The sequence below is a fragment of the Diceros bicornis genome, chromosome 19, assembly GCF_020826845.1.
Source record: "Diceros bicornis minor isolate mBicDic1 chromosome 19, mDicBic1.mat.cur, whole genome shotgun sequence".
In the NCBI taxonomy this organism is placed as follows: Eukaryota; Metazoa; Chordata; class Mammalia; order Perissodactyla; family Rhinocerotidae; genus Diceros; species Diceros bicornis.
The window spans coordinates 32,418,948-32,438,368 of record NC_080758.1 but is presented as its reverse complement, the minus strand read 5'-3'; positions in this window follow the sequence as shown (position 1 = coordinate 32,438,368).

The window sequence follows — 19,421 nt, the reverse complement described above, 5'->3', positions numbered from 1 at the left end:
ATGTCCTGGGCAATATTCAGGCCCAGTGGTGCTTGCTCATGTGGAGGAGAGCAGTCACCATGTGGCCTGCTGAAGTCCACGCTCCTAAAAGCAGATGTCTTACCAGGACACTACAAGCCTTAAGTGCCTCTGCTGCTGCTGCCAGTGCAAGGGGTGATAGGGAAAAGACATCATGGTACCCCATGGCACAGACTTAAGAAAAGTGTCCTGAATGCTTTCTCCCTGCCCTCTTAAAGGGCCAGAGGGCACCGTGACCCTATTGGACAACTGTAAAAGGAACCAAAAAAGACTCTGGGATCAACTGAGTGTGGTGTCTTATCCACACGCTAAAGGGCTACTCTGCTCCCTGCTTAGGCTGGGGTCCTTCAGCCAATAAGGAAACAAACTGCCACAGAGGAGGCCTCTAATCCTCACAATGCTGATTTGAGGCTCTCTGGATGAAGAAACTTATAAATATGAAAAGGGTAGAGGGGACCTGCCCCAAAGTATGGTCAGTAACCACCTATCCCCAAAATTCCTGGATACAGGGGGAGAAAACAAAAATAGAGGTGCACAGTTGGGGATGACCTGATGGGAAATCCAAAATTTGCTACAAGAATGTATACAACAAAGAGGTAAAAGGCACCAATTGGCTTTTGCACCTCTGCAACATAGGTTCTGAATTAACCTTAACGTCTGCTGAAATGCATCAGTTGGCAAAGGTTCATGGCCTTAATACTGGAGCTCAAATTATAGGTAGACCAGGGAGTCTCACCAATAATCTTAGGGGAATCACTAAATATAAAATAGAGGGGAAACAGGTATGTCTCACCTTAACTATCAGAACTATTGCCTTGCCTAAATTCCCCATTGCCCTAAAGTATCCCATAGTGGGCACAGACGCTCTCACTCAATGAGTAATAAAATTAAATTAAGTCTTTGGCATTTAACAATTAGTTTGACAAAATGGGACCCAACAGAACTCCCTCTTCCTCTCCGTTTAAAATATTAATATGGCCCAATATAAATTAAACAGGGCTTTCAAGGGTTAAAACCCATTATACAAGACTTATTTAGAGAAGGAGTGACTATCCGCACTGTTTCTCCTTTTAATAGCCTGTTGGTAAACCTAGAAAGAATGAATGGCCCCTCACAGTGGATTACCACAATCTTAATGCTGTGGTCTCATCCGTTAAGACCCCCACATCCAATATTATTGGAATTATTCAATCCAACGAGCAACTAGAACATGTTGTGCTATTATAGATTTGGCAAATGTGTTCTGTTCGGTGCCTATCTCAGCAGCTTCTTCCCCTTTGGAGGGATACAATTCACCTTTATAGGGTTCCCCAGGGGGTACCTCAACAGCCCTGCCATCACACACAATCTTTGCAGCAAGATCTTAACCACATCCAATTTTTTCCAGGAGCACAGGCATGATACTGGATTAATGACATCCTCCTCCTCCAAGGGGATTCACTTGACACTCTCATTCAGAACATACAAATACTCACAAAGGGGATAGGCCACTGTCCCACATGTAGTACAGAGCCCACCACTTGAAATTTATTTGGTCAGCCAAGGGTCACTTTATCCGTGACGCTGTCAAGAAACAGCTATTGACCTTCTAGCACCCACAACATTAAAACAACCCAGTATCTTTTATGACTTTTTGGGTTCTGGAAGCAACATGTTCCTCATTTACAATTTTTTCTTAAGCCCATGTATGCTATTATTCACAAATCAGCCCACCTTGAAAGGGGAACCTACAACAAAAGACTCAAGAATCTATCCAGATTGCATTACAACAGACATTCCTCTTAATCCTCTCTGCCCCCTGCTGGAGACTCCTTTACTGTAGAAGCTTTCTCATGCTTCCCCAAGTCTGCAGCACCCATGATGGCTGCAGTCGTCCAGGCGCTTTTGATGCATGCCCTCCCCAGCCTACGCCATACACCCTTAGAATGGCAAGTGCTGGCTGCCGACTGAGCTGTTCTGGAAACAGATGCTCTCACAGGCCTTGAGCTTGTCACGACCCCCATACCCATTATGCCTTAGGTTGTGGAAGCAGCACCCCACAAGCGTGGCACAACCACTGAGACCTCCTTGCTCGAACGGAAATGGTCCCTACAGGATAGAGCCAAATCTGGGCTCTCTGGCAAATTCCACTTGCAAGAGGAAGTGGCCTCTCCTATCCTCAGTCCTTGCCATATGCTATGGTGCTGGATGAGGTCACCCCTAGGCTACCTGAGGAGCCCCTTGGGATCAACCGAATAATCAGAAAAGAGAGTTCGTACACGTTCCAAACACCATCCCACCATCACACATCGCTCATGACAGAGATCAGTGGAAAGCTGCTGCTCTTCATATCTTAACCGGCACATCCTTGATAAGGGACGGGACTCAAGGGTCAGCACATTTGGCCAAACTTCAGGCAGTCATCTTAACCCTGGATGCCCTGGCCAACAAGTGGCCCCATCTACGCATTTTTATAGACTCTTCTTGGAACATTGCCAATCTTGTGGCTATCTGGTCTGGCCAATAGCAGCAACAACAATTTCTTATCCAAGGTCACACTCCCCCCTTTGGGGTGAAGAACTCTGGGAATCTCTTGCCTCACAGATACTCAAAACATAAATCAAGGTTACACATATTTCTGCACATACTAAAAGCACAAGTTTATAAGGCCTCAACAAGACATCCTTATCCTTTTGGAATTCCAGACATCATTGATAGCTACCAAAACACTCATTTCACTTCTCAGAATACACAATACTGGGCATTTTTTAAAACAGCTTTATTAAAATATAATTGGCATACCATACAATTCCCTCATTTAAGGTGTACAAGTTGATGGCTTTTAGTGCATTCACAGATTTGTGCAACCATTACCATAATCAATTTTAGAACATTTTCATTACTCCAAAAAGAAATTCTGTACACCTTAGCCACACCCCTCTATCTCCTCATACCTCACCCCAACCCTAAGCAATCACTAATCTACATTCTGTCTCTATAGATTTGCCTATTCTGGATACTTCATGTAAGTGGAATCATACACTACAAGGCCTTTTGTGTCTAACTTCTTTCACTTAGTACAGTGTTTTCAAGGTTGTAGCATGGATGAGTACTTCATTACTTTTTATGGCTGAATAATATTCCACTGTGTGGATATACACATTTTGTTTATCCTGTCATCAGTTAATGAACACTGGAGTTGTTTCCACTTTTTGGCTGTTATGAATAATGCTGTTATGAACATTCACGTACAAATCTTTGTGTGGACATATATTTTCATTTCTCTTGCGTATATACTTAGAAGCAGAATTGCTGAGTCATATGGTAGTTCTATGTTTAACCATTTAACAAACTGCCAGACTGTTTTCCAAAGTGGCTGCACTATTTTATACTCCCACCAGCAGTATATCAGAGTTCTTATTTCTGTACATCCTTATCAACACTTGTAATTGTCTTTCTTATTATACCCATCCTAGAGTGTGTGAAGTGGTATCTCATTGTGGTTTTGATTTGCATTTCCCTGATGGCTAATGATGTTGAACATCTTTTCATATGTTTATTGGCCAGCTGTACATCTTTTTTGGTGAAATGTCTATTCAATTTTTTGTCCATTTCTTTAAAAAATTTAATTGTGGTAAAATTTATATAACATAAAAATTTACTATTTGGGGGCTGGCCCCATGGCATAGTGGTTAAAGTTTGTCACACTCTCCTTCAGTGGCCTGGGTTCGTGGGTTCAGATCATGGGCACGGACCTACACCACTTGTCAGCCATGCCGTGGCAGCTACCCACATACAAAATAGAGGAAGACTGGCACAGATGTTAGCTCAAGGCTAATCTTCCCCAAGCAAAAAAAAAAAAAAAAGAGGAAGATTTGCAACAGATGTTAGCTCAGGGCCAGTCTTCCTCAGCAAAAAGAAAAAAAATTTATCATTTTAACCATTTTAAAGGTACAATTCAGTGGTATTAAGTATATTCACAATTGTACAACTATCACCACTATCTATTTCCAGAACTTTTTCATCACCCTAAACAGACAGTTTGTACCCATTAAGCAATAACTCCTCATATCCCCCTCCTCTCAGCCCCTGGTAATTTCTAATCTACTCTCTGTCTCTATGAATTTGCATATTTTAGATATTTCATACAAATTACATACATTCATACAATATTGAAATTATGCAATGTTGTCCTTTTGTGTCTGGCCCATTTCATTTAGCGTAAAGTTTTCAAGGTTCGTCCATGTTTTAGCATGTATCAGTACTTCATTCCTTTTTATAGCTGAATAGTATTCCATTGCATGCATATCCCTCATTTTGTTTGTTTATTCATCTGTTGATGGACACTTGGGTTGTTTCCACCTTTTGACTATTGTGAATAATGCTGCTATGAACATTGGTTAACAAGTATCTGTTTAAGTCCTTGTTTTTAGTTCTTCTGGGTATATACCTAGGAGTGGAATTGTCAGGTCATATGGTAATTCTAACTGCCAAACCATTTTCCACAATGGTAGCACCATTTCACATTCCACCATCAATGCATAAAGATTCCAATTTCTCCACATCCTCACCAACACTTATTATTTTCCTTTTTTTTTTGTTACAGCCATCCTAGTGGGTGTAAAATGGCATCTCATTGTGGTTTTGATATGCATTTCCCTGGCGATTAATGATGTTGAGCAACTTTTCATGTATTTATTGGCCACTTATATATCTGCTTTGGAGAAATGTCTATTCAAGTCATTTGTTCATTTTTAAATAGGTTTGTCTTTTTGTTGTTGGTTTCTAAGAGTTCTTTATATATTCATAATATTAAACCCTTATCAAATATCTGATTTACAAATATTTTCTACTATCCTTCTCATTGGGTTGCCTTCTCACTCCATTTATAGTGTCCAATTTTTAATTGTTGTCTTTTATTATTGAATTGTAAGAATTCCTTATACATTCTAGATACAAGTTCCTTATCAGATATATGATTTGTAAAACTTTTCTCCCATTCTGTGGGTTGTCTTTTTACTTTCTTCTGGGGTCCTTTGAGGCACATTTTTAATTTTGGCAACGAATACAGGGCTCTTGAACAAGACATTCAACAGAACTTCTACCTCACTTATCAGCTTCAGACTGTTACTTAAACAAGCTCAAACTCAATCAAATGACACATGGCACATTTCAGTCATCAATCAAACATCAGGGGTGAATTGTACTAAAGAATCTGGCTCCATTTTTGATGTTTCCCTGCTGACAGCTGTCAGGCCCCATTCCTCCTTTTGCCCCTCTTGCCTTCCATCTGGGAAAGCCAATAAAAAAGTTTAGGCACTCCCTTCTCTAGTGCCAGCAGAAAGTTCAACTCATGCAAGCCCCAGCCCATGGGTAGGAACCTCACCCCAGCCTTACTTCTAACCACAAAAAAAGCCAAGCCAGTCACCACCCCAAGTTCTCTCAAGCCATTCTGGAGCCTTCTTATGAACACGCCCTGCTCTCTCTCATTATGGGTGTAATAAACCCTTTCATACCTTCTTGATGTGAATAGCATCATCAATCTCAACATAAGAACCACATTGTAGGTGGGGGTTGGGGGAGTCCATCCTACACCTATGGGGCGATCACAACAACACACATTCCGTAAGAGTCACAACATTCCCCTACATCACCCCAATGCTGATATTAAAACCAAGAAAATTAACAGTAAGTGGTAGAAATCACCTAGTCTATATACAAATATCCCCATTCATCCCCAAAATGTCTTCTATAGCTGCATTGTTTTTTTTAATCAGAATCTAATCATTGTTTGTATTTAGTTCTGTCTCCTTAGTCTCCTTTAATCTAGAACTGCATACCCAATACAGTATCTATGAGCCACAAGTGGCTATTAAGAACTTGAAAGAAGTTCAAAGGTCCAAATTGAGATACGCTTTATGTGTAAAATGCACAATGTCAAAGACTTGGTATCAAAAAAAAGAAAAATGTAAAATATCTCATCAATAAATTTTATATGGATTATATGTAGAATTGATAATATTTTTGGATATATTAGTGCAGCAGGCAGAACAATTCTCCCCCCCCAAAGATGTCTGTGCCCTAATTTCAAGAAACTTACACAGCAAAAGGAACATTGCAGATGTGATTAAGGTTAAGGATCTTGAAATGGGGGGATTATCCTGGATTATCCAAGTGGGTCCAATCTAATCACATGAACCTTTCCCAACTGAGTCAGGCAGATGCAACATGAGTAGTGATGGCTTCAAAGATAAAGAAAGGGGGCCACAAGCCAAAGAATGCAGTGGCCTCTAGAGACTGAGAATGGCCTTCAGTTTACAGCCAGCAAGAAAACTAGGACCTCAATCCTTAACAGCAAGGTACTAAATTCTGCCAACAACCCAAATGAACAAGAGATGGATTCTCCTCTAGAACCTCCGGAGAGGAACATAGCCTGCTGATGCCTTAATTTCAGTCTGATGACACCCATACTCAACTTCTGATCCATAGAACTGTAAGATAATAAATTTGTGTTGTTTTAAGGCACTGAATTTGTTTAAGCAGCAGTAGAAAACCATTACATTGGGTTAAATACTTATTTATTGTTAATTAATACTAATAAATTGGTAATTGATTATTAAAATTAATTTTACATGTATCTTTTTACTTTTTTAGCATGACTATTAGAAAATTTAAAATTATATATGTGACTCACATTTGTGGTTCACCTTACTTCTATTAGACAGCTCTGATCACACACACATACACACACCCCACCTTTTTTTACTCAAGACATTGACTTTTTGAGGACCCAATCTAGTTGTCCTACAGAATGTCCCCCATTCCCGACTCGTCAGATTGCTTCATCATGATGTCATTTAACTTATTCCTCTACCCCCTATATTTCAACCTTACAAAACTCACTTATTAATTCTAGTAGCTTTTTTGTAGATTTCATAAGATTTTCTAAGTAAATAATCAGATGATTTGATGACTTTATCATCTGCAAATAAAGACAGTCTTATTTCTATCGAGTCTGTATGTCTTTTTTTCTTGCCTTGTTACACTGGATAGGACTTCCAATACAATGGCAAGTATAAATGGTGAGAGCACACATCCCTGCCTTGTTCCTGAGCTTAGGGAGAAATCATTTAGTCTTTCACCACCAAATATGATGTTAGTCAAAGGTTTTTCATAGATGCTCTTTATCAGGTTGAGGAATTCCCCTTCTATTCCTAGCTTTCTGAGAGTTGTTATCAGGAATAGATGTTGGGTTTTATCAAATGCCTTTTCTTCATCTATTGAAATGATCATATGTTTTTTCTTTTTTAGACTATTTATATGGAGAAGTATATTAATTGACATTCAAATATCAAACCAACCTTGCATTTCTGTGAAAAATTCCATTTGGTCATGATCTATTACTGTCTTTATATATCATTGGATTTGCTTTGCTAAAATTTTAACAGAAATTTTACATATATGTTCATGATGATATTGGCCTGTACATTTCTTTTCTTGTAATATCAGTCTCTGATTTTGGTATCAGAGTAATACTGTTCTCAGAGAATTAGTTGGGAAGTAGCTCCACCTCTTCAATGTTTTTGGAAACATCATACATTTAGTTCTAGATGTGTTATAAATCCCACAATCATTGTTATTCATTTCACTTTAAGCAGTCAATTATCTTTTGAAGGAAAAGTTTAAATAATAATTTTTAAAGTCTTTCTATTTACCCATGTAGTTATCATTTCCAGTGCTCTTCATGCCTTTATGTAGGTTTCTATCTGGCATCATTTTCCTTCCACCTGAAGGACTTCCCTTAACATTTCTTGTAGTGCAGGTCTGATGGTGATAAGTTCTTTGAGCTTTCGTATATCTGAAAAAGTCTTTATTTTGTCTTTACTTTTCAAATATATTTTCACTGGGTAAAGAATTCTAGGTTGATAGGTTTTTTCTTTCAGTACTTTAAAGATGTTAATCCACTGTCTTCTGGCTTGAATTTTTCCCAACAAGAAATCTGCTGTGATCTTTATCTTTGTTTTTCTGTACATTATGTATCTTTTTTTCTCTTTTGGCTGCTTTTAAGACTTTCTCTTCATCACTGGTTTTAAGAAATTTGATTATGATGTGCTTTAGTGTAGTTTTATTTGTGGTTCTTGTGCTTGGGGTTTATTGTGCTTCTTGGATCTGTGGGGTTTTAGTTTTCACCATATTTGAAAACATTATGGCCACTATTTCTTCAAACATCTTTTCAGTCCCCTCTTCTCAGTCATCTCCTTCAGAGGTTCCAATTACACATATATTTGGTTGATTAAAGTTGTCCCGCAGTTCACTCATGCTCTGTTCATTTCATTTCAGTCCTTTTTTTCCTCTATGTTTCATTTTGGATAGTTTATATTTCTATATCTTCAAGTTTACTAAGATTTTCTCCTGCAATATCTAATCTGCCACTATTCCTATCCAATGTATTTTTCATCTCAGGTATTATAATTTTCATCTCTATAAATTTGATTTAAATATTTAATATCTTTTATGTCTCAACTTATCACATTCAATCTTTCCTCTAGCTTCCTTAACATATGGAATACAGTCATAAAAACTATTTTAATGTCTTTGTCTACTAACTCTATTATCTGTACTTTTCTGGGTTGGTTTTAATTATTTTTCCTTCTTTAATGTGTCATTTTTCCAGCTTTTTTGCATGTCTGGAAATTTCTTTTTTTTGTGTGTGAGGAAGATCAGCCCTGAGCTAACATCCATGCCAATCCTCCTCTTTTTTTTTGTTGAGGAAGACTGGCCCTGGGCTAACATCTGTGCCCATCTTCCTCCACTTTATATGGGATGCCACCACAGCATGGCCTGACAAGCAGTGCGTCAGTGCGCACCTGGGATCCGAACCCGGGCCACCAGCAGCAGAGCTCACGCACTTAATCACCACGCCACGGGGCCAGCCCTGGAAATTTCTTGAGCTTTGTTCTGGAATATGGTTAAATTACTTAGAAATAGTTTGATACTTTTCAGGGCTTGCTTTTAAGCTTTGTTGGGCAGGTTCTATTGCCCTGCATTGCATCCTGAAAACTCTTCAGACAGTAATCTGGGGCAATTGTAGAGCTCACTCACTTATTTCCTATCTCTCAAGGCTCACCATCCTTCATTGTCTAATGTCCAATGTCTTTAGAGCCTTTGTTTCACATATTATTCAAGTTTTTAGTTTCTGGTGGGAGTATAAATCTAGGCCATCTTGACCAGAAGTGTGTTTGTGTGTGTGTGTATGTGAATCTTACCTTTGTTACATTCAGAAAAACGGGTAAGAGAAGAAGAGAGGAAGTTACCATTGCCTAGTGGTACTGACAATCATGCAATAATTTGTGTTCATTCAATCAATAAATACATATTGAAAATCTGAGAGTCATCTCTTGGTTTCATGCCCAATATCCTAACAATGATCCCAACTTTCTTTGACATAGCAATATGCCAAGACCAGGTAATGTATCTTGATGGTCTAAACCTACACTGGCCAATATGGTAGACTCTAGCCAAATGCAGCTATTGAGCACTTGAAATGTAGCTAGTCTGAATTGAGATTTGCTATAACTATAAAATGCACGGCAGATTTTGAAGACTTAGTGCCAAAAAGATGTAAAATATCTCGTTATTCATTTGTATATTGATTTCATGTCATAGTGGTAGTATTTTGAATAGACTGAGTTAAATAACATATATTAAAAGTAATTTCATCTCTTTATGTTTTTTATGTGGCTACAAGAAGATTTTAAATTACATATGTGGCTCACATTATATTTCTATTGGACGGCACTGATTTGAATCAATCGTGACTATATTATCCTGTCTTAGTCAGGGTTCTCCAGAGAAACAGAACCAAGAGGATGTGTGTGCGTGTGTGCATGTGTGTGTGTGTCTAATTATTTATTATAAGGAATGGGCTCATGTGATTATGGAAGAAGGCAAGTCCCAAGATCTGCAGGGTAAATCAGCAAGCTGGAGACACAGGATAGCTGATGGTTTTGTTCCAGTCCAAGTCCAAAGGCCTCATAACCAGGAGAGCCAATGGTGTAGTTCCCATCTGAAGGCTGTCAGGCTCTAGACCCAAGAAGAGCTGATTTTTCAGTTTGAGTCTGAAGGCGGTAAAAATCCAATGTCCCAGTTTGAAGGCAGTCAGCCAAGAAGAATTCTCTCTTACCTGGGGTAAGGTCAGCTTTTTTGTTCTATTCAGGTCTTCAACTAATTAAATGAAGCCCACCCACATTAGGGAGGGCAATCCGCTTCACTCTGTCAACCAATTTAAATATTAATCACATCCAAAAACACCCTCACAGAAACACCCAGACTAATGTTTGACCAAGTATCTGGGCACCCCATGGCCCACTCAAGTTGACACATAAAATTAACCATCTTATGTTCCCTGTTTTTCCAACCTCCCTTGAAGCTAGAACTATTGACCCAGTTCTGGGTGATGAGATATAAAGGGAAATTTGCTTGGAGACTCCAAGGAAAACTTTTGCTCCCATAGAAGGAGACATGGCTAGGATTATCTTTCCTTGTTTCTTCCAGTCTTATATAAGGACGTGATGCCTGCATCTGGCGTAGCTGTCTTGTGACCATGAGGTAACAAATGTGGGGAGAAACATCACCATGCTAAGGATAATGGAGCAGAAATATAGAAAGAGCCTGGGTGTCTGACAGTATTGTTGAGTCACTAAAACAATATCAGCAATTGCTTACCTTTGGATTTCTCCTTAGGAGTCTAAAATAAATCCTTATTTGTTAAGTCCAATATTTGTCATTGTTTTTTGTTATGTGCAGCCAAACATACTCCTAACTGATACATGCCAGTTATAAGAACAATAGTAGGTACTATTTTGGGCATTAGGGATTACAACAGTGAATAACGCCCTTGAGGGTGGAAAGATACATTTTTGAAGGGAGAGGGGAAAAAGTTAACGTATACACAAGATAATTTAAGATTTTGATGATTATTATGAAGGAAATAAACAAATAGAGGGAAACTGGGTATAGTCATGAAAGGCTCCTTTTACGAGATGATAATTAAACTGAGACAAGAAGTGAAAAGGAGCTGGCAACACACACCCAAGAAAAAGTGAGAAAAGGATGTTCCAGGCAGAGGGAACAGCAAACGAAAACTCCCTGAGATGGAAAAGAGCTTGGTTGGTCAAGGAACAGAAAGAAGGCAGCATGGGAGCAGAGTGAGCAAGGAGAAAAGTATGCGAGGAGGCTAGAGAAATGGGCTCCAGAACACGCAGGGCTTTGGGGACCATGGAACATAGTTTGAACTTTAGGTGAGAGGGGAAACTCTGGAAGGCTTTTTAGTGTCATAGCCAAATGGTGTTGAGTAAGAGAGTTCTGGTTGCAATGTACAACGCGGAAGAGGTTGCAGAACATACAAGAAAGAAAATAGATAATCAAATACAAAGTTACATAGTTAAGATGGGAAATATGGAAATCATAGGCAACGAGATCAGTCTGGGTTGAAACAGCAAAGCTCTCTCAAATCTGCAATTACCTTTAAATTCACCAGTCCTGGGTTGCAGGAGCTGGTCTGATTCTCTCCACTTGACAGAAGAGGAATCTGTGATCCAAAGAAGCGATGCCTGGCTCAAGACCCCAGAAGTCATTCACAGAATCAACAGCCCCTTCACCCCAGCCTCCACGCCTGGCCTTCATGAACACTAAGGTTTTCTGAGCTAAATTACCATGCGTTCCCCCCATTAAACACACCAAACCCTTTGCTTGGAAAACTACTCTCAATTTTGCCAGCTACAAGTTATCACTCTGATCTCCTCTCCTAGCTTTCCTCAGTCCCACTGTTTCACTTCTGGAAAACAAGAGGCTGGGGGGAAAAATCTATTTGGGGATCACCAAAGTTCTCACCAGATCCACGAGGGGGCAAAAGAGAGTCAGTGGACTTGCCGCGATCCTTCTCTGGCTCCCAAACCCGGGAGAGGAGGTGGAATAGAGAGCAGAGGCGAGGCCCGACTCTGAGCTTGGGAGGGTAGGCAGGGGCCGAGGGAAGGGGAAGCCCCAGGAGCATGTCAACTGCTCCCCTTGCCCTCATAGCTACGGCGGGAAAGCCCTCTGTCACCCCCTAAGCAGAGGTGTGGTTTCAGCTGGAGTCTAGCCTCAGCCGCGGGACACCTGGAGGCCAAGGGGCGGGGCTTTATGACATATCAGGCAGCGATTGGCTACAGGCTGCCAGGGGTGGGGCACATATCCTACCCAGCCCAGAGCTCCGGTTGGGCTACGAATAGTTCTTCAGGGAAGACTGAGGGCAGCGGGGAGCCAGCACCAGGCAACATGCACAGCAGCTGCGGGTGGTGCACCGCCTGTAAAGGGACGTGGGCGAGGCACGAACAGTCCACATCAGTCTCGTGTCCAATTTACTCCTGTCCCCTTCCAGCCTCTCTCTTGCTCTTTCCAGGGCAGGAACAGGGAGTGGCCTGTCCCACTCATGGAGACCCAGATCCTGGAAGAGGGTTTTCACAGTGGTTGGGACCAAGTCTGTGGGAATCTGACGGGTCCTGAGGCCCAGCCTCCCCCAGCTGGGATCCTCTGGCGGCTCCTCCTTTCCAGGCCCAGGGGAATCTCTTGCACAACATTTGCCTCCTCTCTTGTTTCCTGCCTGGTTACGGAGGGATTAGGTCATGCTCTTAGCTTTTGACTTATTTCTTTTTCTCCAGGAGATCAGGCTAATTTTTTCCTCTATATGGCTTTGGAAAAAACAAAGGTCCCCTCCTCACCACCTTATCACTTAAACCAAAAGGAGTTCGTGACTTTTAACTAAAAGAATGCTTATTGCAGTAGGAATACCACATACCAGCTAAGATCCGCAGCCAGTCCCTGGCGGCTTTGGGAGCCCAAAGCACAACAAAGGTTGAGAACAACTGAATGTCCGGCATCTGAATCTCCCACTATGACTGACGAAATCCCCACAGACTGAGTCAGCACAGAAAATAAATAAGATTTTTTTTCACTTCCATTTCCAAAACTAGGGGCTTAGCCAATCAGATGCTTCCACCCAAGTCTTTGACTCTGGAGCAAATGATGCAAGAAAGCAGGGACAGTGGAGTATTCACCCTGGTGGTGGTGGTGGCAGCAACATGCAATGTCCCCCCCAGATGCTCCAGCAGCATGGTTTTGATGGTGGTGCCGGCTATCCACCCACCACCATTCGTGCCTGTGTGATTTCTGAGTCTCCTTGTTCAATTGTCTTGTAAGCTAGTCAATACCCGTTCATTAGATTCTTTTTCTGCTCTAGTCGGAGCCTGTTTCTGCTGCTTGCAACTATGAACAGACAGATACAATCTTTGAAGGGTTTGGGCAGGGGGAGGTGGTATGATCTGGCTTATGCTTTGAAGTCCTGCTGGCTTCCGTGTGGTCAAGAGATTGGAGCACAGCTAGGTCAAAGGTGAGTAAGCCAGTTAGATAGACACTGTAGGGCTCCTTGGACTAGCATAGTGGCAGTGGGAAATGTTGGATGCCGTTTTGGAGATGAAATCAAATTGTAGTGGGTGTTGGAGGAGTCATGATGGCACCCAGATTTATGTCTTTTGTAAATGGGTAGTGTGGTAGATTGATTGTAAAAATGGCCCAATTTCTCTACCCCTCCCATCAATGTGGCTTTGTAGCTCCTCCCATCAAGAGGCAGAGCCTATTTCCAACCCTTTCAAGCAAGGCTTGGCCTTGAGACTTGTTTGGCCAAAAGAGTGTGGTGGAAGTGACAGGATATCAGTTCCGAGTCAAGACCTCATGAGGCCATGAATGCTTTCACTTGTTCTCCTGGACCCCTGCAATCACTGTATGAACAAGCCTGGACCGGCCTGCTGCATGGCCATACTACACCAGCCAGCTCCCAGCCAACCTGGCATCTGATGGCAAAAGCATGAGTGTCCCCAGCCAAGATTAGCTGAGCCCAGTCCACCTATAGACTCATGAGAAATAATAAACGGTTAATGCTTTCATTAACCACTAAGTTTTGGGATGGTTTGTTACACAGCAAGAGCTAACTGATACAGGTATATATACATATTGCCCACCTGACTGAGCCCACCACCCTATGGCCTTTCAATGTCCCTGGCTACCTGGACTTCTTGCTATTCTCCTCTGCCTACAAGTTTGGACTTCCCTGTCCCAAGGCTGGCTTGGGTACACTTGAACTTGCTCTGCCCTTTTAATGTTCTCTCTTGGGCATCCCAGCTACCCCTCAGACCACCTCCTGGGCTTCCTATGCTCAGAAGTCTGCTTTTATCCCCGAGTCTCTGGACCCAGCATCAGTACCTATTTTTGGCCTTTGGAATTTGCTTTGGTTGGGTCCTCCAACTAGGTGAGGGCTGGCCCCTCAGTGCTCCCTGAGCCTGGGTTCTCAGTCTCAGAAGTGATCCTAAACCTCAGCGCCCCATTCAGGAGTACCAGGCCCTAGCACAGAGCAGTTAGGGGGTCCCATGCTCCCTTGTGCCCACTCTCATGGCCTCAGTTTATGCCCTTTGGGGCTTCTGTGACTCACCGAGCCTCACACTACCTCTCTGACAGCATGCCCTCCACTCTCCTCCACCCAATACTCAATACTGGGCCCCTGGGGAGTGCCAGGCTCTGGGTGAGGCTTAGTCTGTGTGCGTCCCCCAAGGGCAGAAATCACCTCTCCCCACCAAGTCAAAGTTTCCCAGGCAGGTCAGGTCTGCAGACCGACCTGAGACCTCTGTTTTGCCTGCTATAGATAAAGATACCTTAGTCAATAAGAAAGACAACTTGTTTGGTAAAAGCTCATCAACTGACAGATAATTTTCACATCTTTGCTGCACATCTTTCCTTGGCAGGCAAGGGGCATCACGGCCTGGTGGAGGCAGATAATTTTCTCTTTCTATTGTGAACTATTCCCAGGGCCAAAACAGGGGTCAGATGCTCTGCAAAGCGTGTGCATAGGTCATATTGGGGACCCAGGGAGGAAAGGAGGAAGGGAGGGAGGAAAAAAGGCGGTGAAGACTCTTCCCAAGAGCTGGGGAGAGCCTGCCCCATGTCTTCTTTCCTGGGGATTAGGAAGGGGCTGCAGACAAAGCAGATGGGCCTGAAGGCACGAAGACACCACCCAACAGCCTAGTTATCTGGGAATGTCCTATCTGGGATGAAAAGAGCTGTCTCCCCACCCACACCCACCCCACCTACTCTGGGTGCCCACACCACGGAGGTAGCTTGTCCTGGGCTTTCTGTCAAACCATGTCAGAGCATGTTGGGGGATAAATCCCCATCACTGATCCAGAATATGGGGGCCTGTGACCTCTCTGTCCACTAGAGCAGCCCTGGGGTAAGGACTGGCACTGGCATACAGCTGCCTTGAGAGATGACAGTCCAACGGGCTGTCGGAAGAAGCCTCGCTATGGGGCACAGGGCCTTGGGGAGAGAAGGAGGCAGCAATGGGGGAGCCCCAGAGGCTCCCCCCTCTGCAAGTGCCTGTCTGGAACTTCAGACCCAGGCCCTTGTGAGAGTCAGATGAGCACACACTTTAAATAGGCGGGGGTGGAGTGTGGGTACTGGTGGGAGTCCCCATGAATCTAAAGGCTGGCAAAGAACATGCGGAGTGGAGGAGGTGAAAGAATGAGGGTTAGGTTAGACCAGGGAAGTCTGAGGGAGGTTATTCCATGACTTGATACTCTTAGAATCTGTCCTGAATATATAAAAATAGCCTTGGAGAGCAGGGGAGGCTAGGGATCTGGCAATATCTTCATGGATGCTGAAGGGAGACACAGCCCAGGCCCTCCCCTGAAGTCTTACCTGATGAAGATGCAGCAGAAAGGAGGTCAAAGCGGGAGAGCTGGTGAGCCCTCATTCCTGTTCTCTCGCCATCTGGGACTTGGGAACCGGAGGGGCCCTGCCTTGGGATGTGTGGTTGCTGCCTGACAAACGACAGTCAGCGAGCTGGAGGGAGCTGTGCTGACCACGAGGGGGCAGCTGTGAGCCCCACTGCCTGGCCAACCTGATAAAGCTCCTCTTCAGGGAAAGAAAGCCAGGCTCTGGCTGGCTGAGACCTTGCTTTAAAAATCCCAACCAGGGGCTACTCCACTGACCCCATGAGGGGTTCCTCAGGTTGGGGAGGAGTGAGATGCCCCCTAAGAAACCTTTGCCCCAACAGGCAGACCCCTAACTAACCCAATCAGGTTTCAGCACCAAAAATGGGAGCCTATGCTGTAATAACCCGGCCTTGGTGTCACCTCCAACCCTGGCCTCAGACTACCCCCCCACGCCCAGCCCATTGCAGTCCTTCATTTATTCCACGAATATTTATTGAGCACCTCTATTAGACACTTGGGATTCTCCGGTGAACAAATCAGACAAAGACCCCTGCGCACCTAGGACTTCTATTCTCTGAAAACAAGGTGCCATCGAACCGTCCACAGTTACCCCTGATTGGCCAGAAAGATTTGTGGGGCTCTGAATTGAGCTATCATGTTAATTAACTCACGGCCTCAGATAGGTCAGTTGAGTGATTATGAGGAGCCTTGCCTTACATCTTGAGCCTTAGGTCTTCTGATCATCAGACCAAGAGAGACAGAGACAAAGAAGATCAAGGGGGCCTGAGCCTAGGAGAGACCTCAATTTCTCAGTAAGTATGTGACTTCCATTTCTTGAGTATAGCCCCTTATTGTTTGAAAATTGCAATGTGCTGCCATTTGACCAGTGTTTTCATGTAGCATCAATCTGTTGCTTATTTGGTCTGAAATTGCAAGGTTCAGAGAAAATCTGCACCTGGATCTTATTGCATCATAAAGAAGGGTCTGGAGAAGGGCCTTTGGGTTCCAGGGCTCAAAATCTCATTCTCTTCTTCAAAGGTTGGTTTCCTTCCCTGGCTTCTCGCTCTGTTAATGACCCCATCCTTCCCCAGAGACCACAGCTGGAAATCTCAGTGTCCCATCTAATTCTTGCCTCTCTTTTTTCCCCCCACATCCACCCAGGTACCATCAATTCTACCTCCTGAATGCCTCTTGATCCTGTTTCCTCCTCTCCATCCTCACTACCACTGCACTGGTCCAGGCTGCTATCATCACTCACCCGCACCATTGCTCTACCATTGTTGCTTTGATGCCCATCCCAGATTCCTCTTCTGAAGATGTGCTGTCAAGTCCCCTGCATGGGATTCAAGGCCCATAGCGTGTCCTCCAGGCTGTCTTGCTTCAACCTAGGCTCCAGCCAAGCCAGCTCTGTCACTGCTGCTTCCCACCCCACCTCTCTCACCCATCCCTACCTGTTCCTCAAGACCTCTGCTTCTGGCATTTGTACTTCCTGCCCCTCCTCTCTAAAACCTGCCCCACTGGTCTAGCTCCACTTTCATTCCTGCAGGAAGCTCTCTCCAACCAAGAGATTGCCCCAAGGAACCTCATCTTTAATGGCATCTTGTCCTTCACTATCTGAGCTTACCTGAGGCAATGTTTTGTGTCCTTAGGGAAGCCATGAGCTCCTGAAGGCAAGGTCAGTCTCTGCCTCCCCTTTGGCCTAGTCCATGAAGGACCCAGAAGATACCTGCTGCATGGCAGACAAAGCTAAAGGCATCAGTGACATGGTTAAAGCAATATATGAGACTTCAACTCACAGAAAAAGTAGTAGACATACTTTTACAATCCTCACACTCAGTACAGCTAAAACTCCTCGACATAACATATAAAACAAACATGAGAAAATTCTGAAGGTGGAGAGAAGGCAGACCAGCTAGACTTTGCAACCCCAGGAATGACACAGGAGCGAGTTCTCTGTTTTTGTCTTCTTTTGTTTTGTTTTTGCCTCATGTATCCCAGACACGGTGCTGGAGAAGCCAGTAACCTGAAAATCAATGGACACAGACCAAAAAACTCCCCAAGAAAAGCCTGCTCTCTCTTGCCAAAACTCCAAGATAGGGCAGCCCAGTAAAACAGAAATCTTTTAGACCATAGCCATTCCACTCCAGCCAAACACCACAAAAGGAAAAAAAAAAAAAAAAATCACCACAACTGTGGCATCCCCCCCACATCATCAAAGGCTGAGTAGGGAGCCTAGACTACCTTTGCCAGGTTATAAAGAGGCACTCCAACGTCCCTCCCCTTGGCCAGGCTGGTGTCAGAAAAAGCTGAGTGGGAAGCTAGGACTTTTATCCCACAGCGTAGCAGTGGAAATCTGGACTTCCATCTCCACCTGGTGGTAACAAAGCACCCCTCCCCCTCCTAGCCAGGATGGTGTCAATGGAAACCTAGTAGGGAACCTGAACTTCTACCCCAGCCCAACAGTCATGAGAAACTCCTCCCCCCACTGCAGGTGTCAACAGAGGCAGAGTAGGGAATCTGGGCTTCCATCCCACCTGGCAGTAACAATTCAGCAATTCCTTCTTCTACCAGAATAGTGTCAAGGGAAGTCTGCTAAAAGAGAAGATTTAAATAAGTTCCAGAGTCTCATAACATAATATCCCAAATGTCCAGTTTTCAATCGAAAATGATTCATCAAACCAAGAACCAGGGATATATCAACTTGAATGAGAAAAGACAATCAAGAGAAAACTGACAACGCCAAAGTAACACAGACATTATAATTGTCTGACAAGAATTTCAAAGTAGCCATCATAAAAATGCTTCAGTGAGCAATTACACACCCACTTGAAACAAATGAAAAAGTAGAAAGTCTCAGGTCTCAGCAAAGAAACAGAAGATACAAAGAAGAACCAAATGGAAATTTTAGAACAGAAAAAAATACAATAACTAAAATTTTAAAAATTCAATGGATGGGCTGAACAGCAGACTAGAGATGAAAGAGTAAAAGATTAGTGAACTTGAAATTAGAACAATAAAATTACCCAATCTAAACAACAGAGAGAAAATAGACTGAAAAAAAACGAACAGGTCCCCCGAGGCGACCTGCGGGACAGGAGAACAGGTCCTCTGAGGGACCTGTGGGACTATAACAAAAGATTTAACATTTGTGTCATCGGAATCCCAGATGGAGAGGAGAAAGAGGGTGCATCTGAAAGGCATTTGAAGAAATAATGGCTGAAAATTTCCTAAATTTGGCAAAAAAACATAAAACTACAGATTCAAGCTGAGTGAAACTCGAACAGGATAAACCCAAAGAAATCCAAATCAAGACACATCATAGCCAAACTTCTAAAAACAAAAGACAAAGAAAAAAATCTTGAGGGCAAACAGAGAGAAACGAAACATTACCTATAGGAAAAAAACTATGAGAATGAGGTCATATTTCTCATCAGAAACCAAGGAGGCCAGAACAGAGTGGCACATCATTTTTCAAGTGATGAGAGGAAAGAACTGTCAGCCCAGAATCTATATTAGGTGAAAATATCCTTCAGAAATGAAGAGGAAATCCAGATGTTCTCAGATGAGGGAAACGAAGAGAACTTGTCAGCACCTGTCGTTAAAAAAATGGATAAAGCAGTGCTC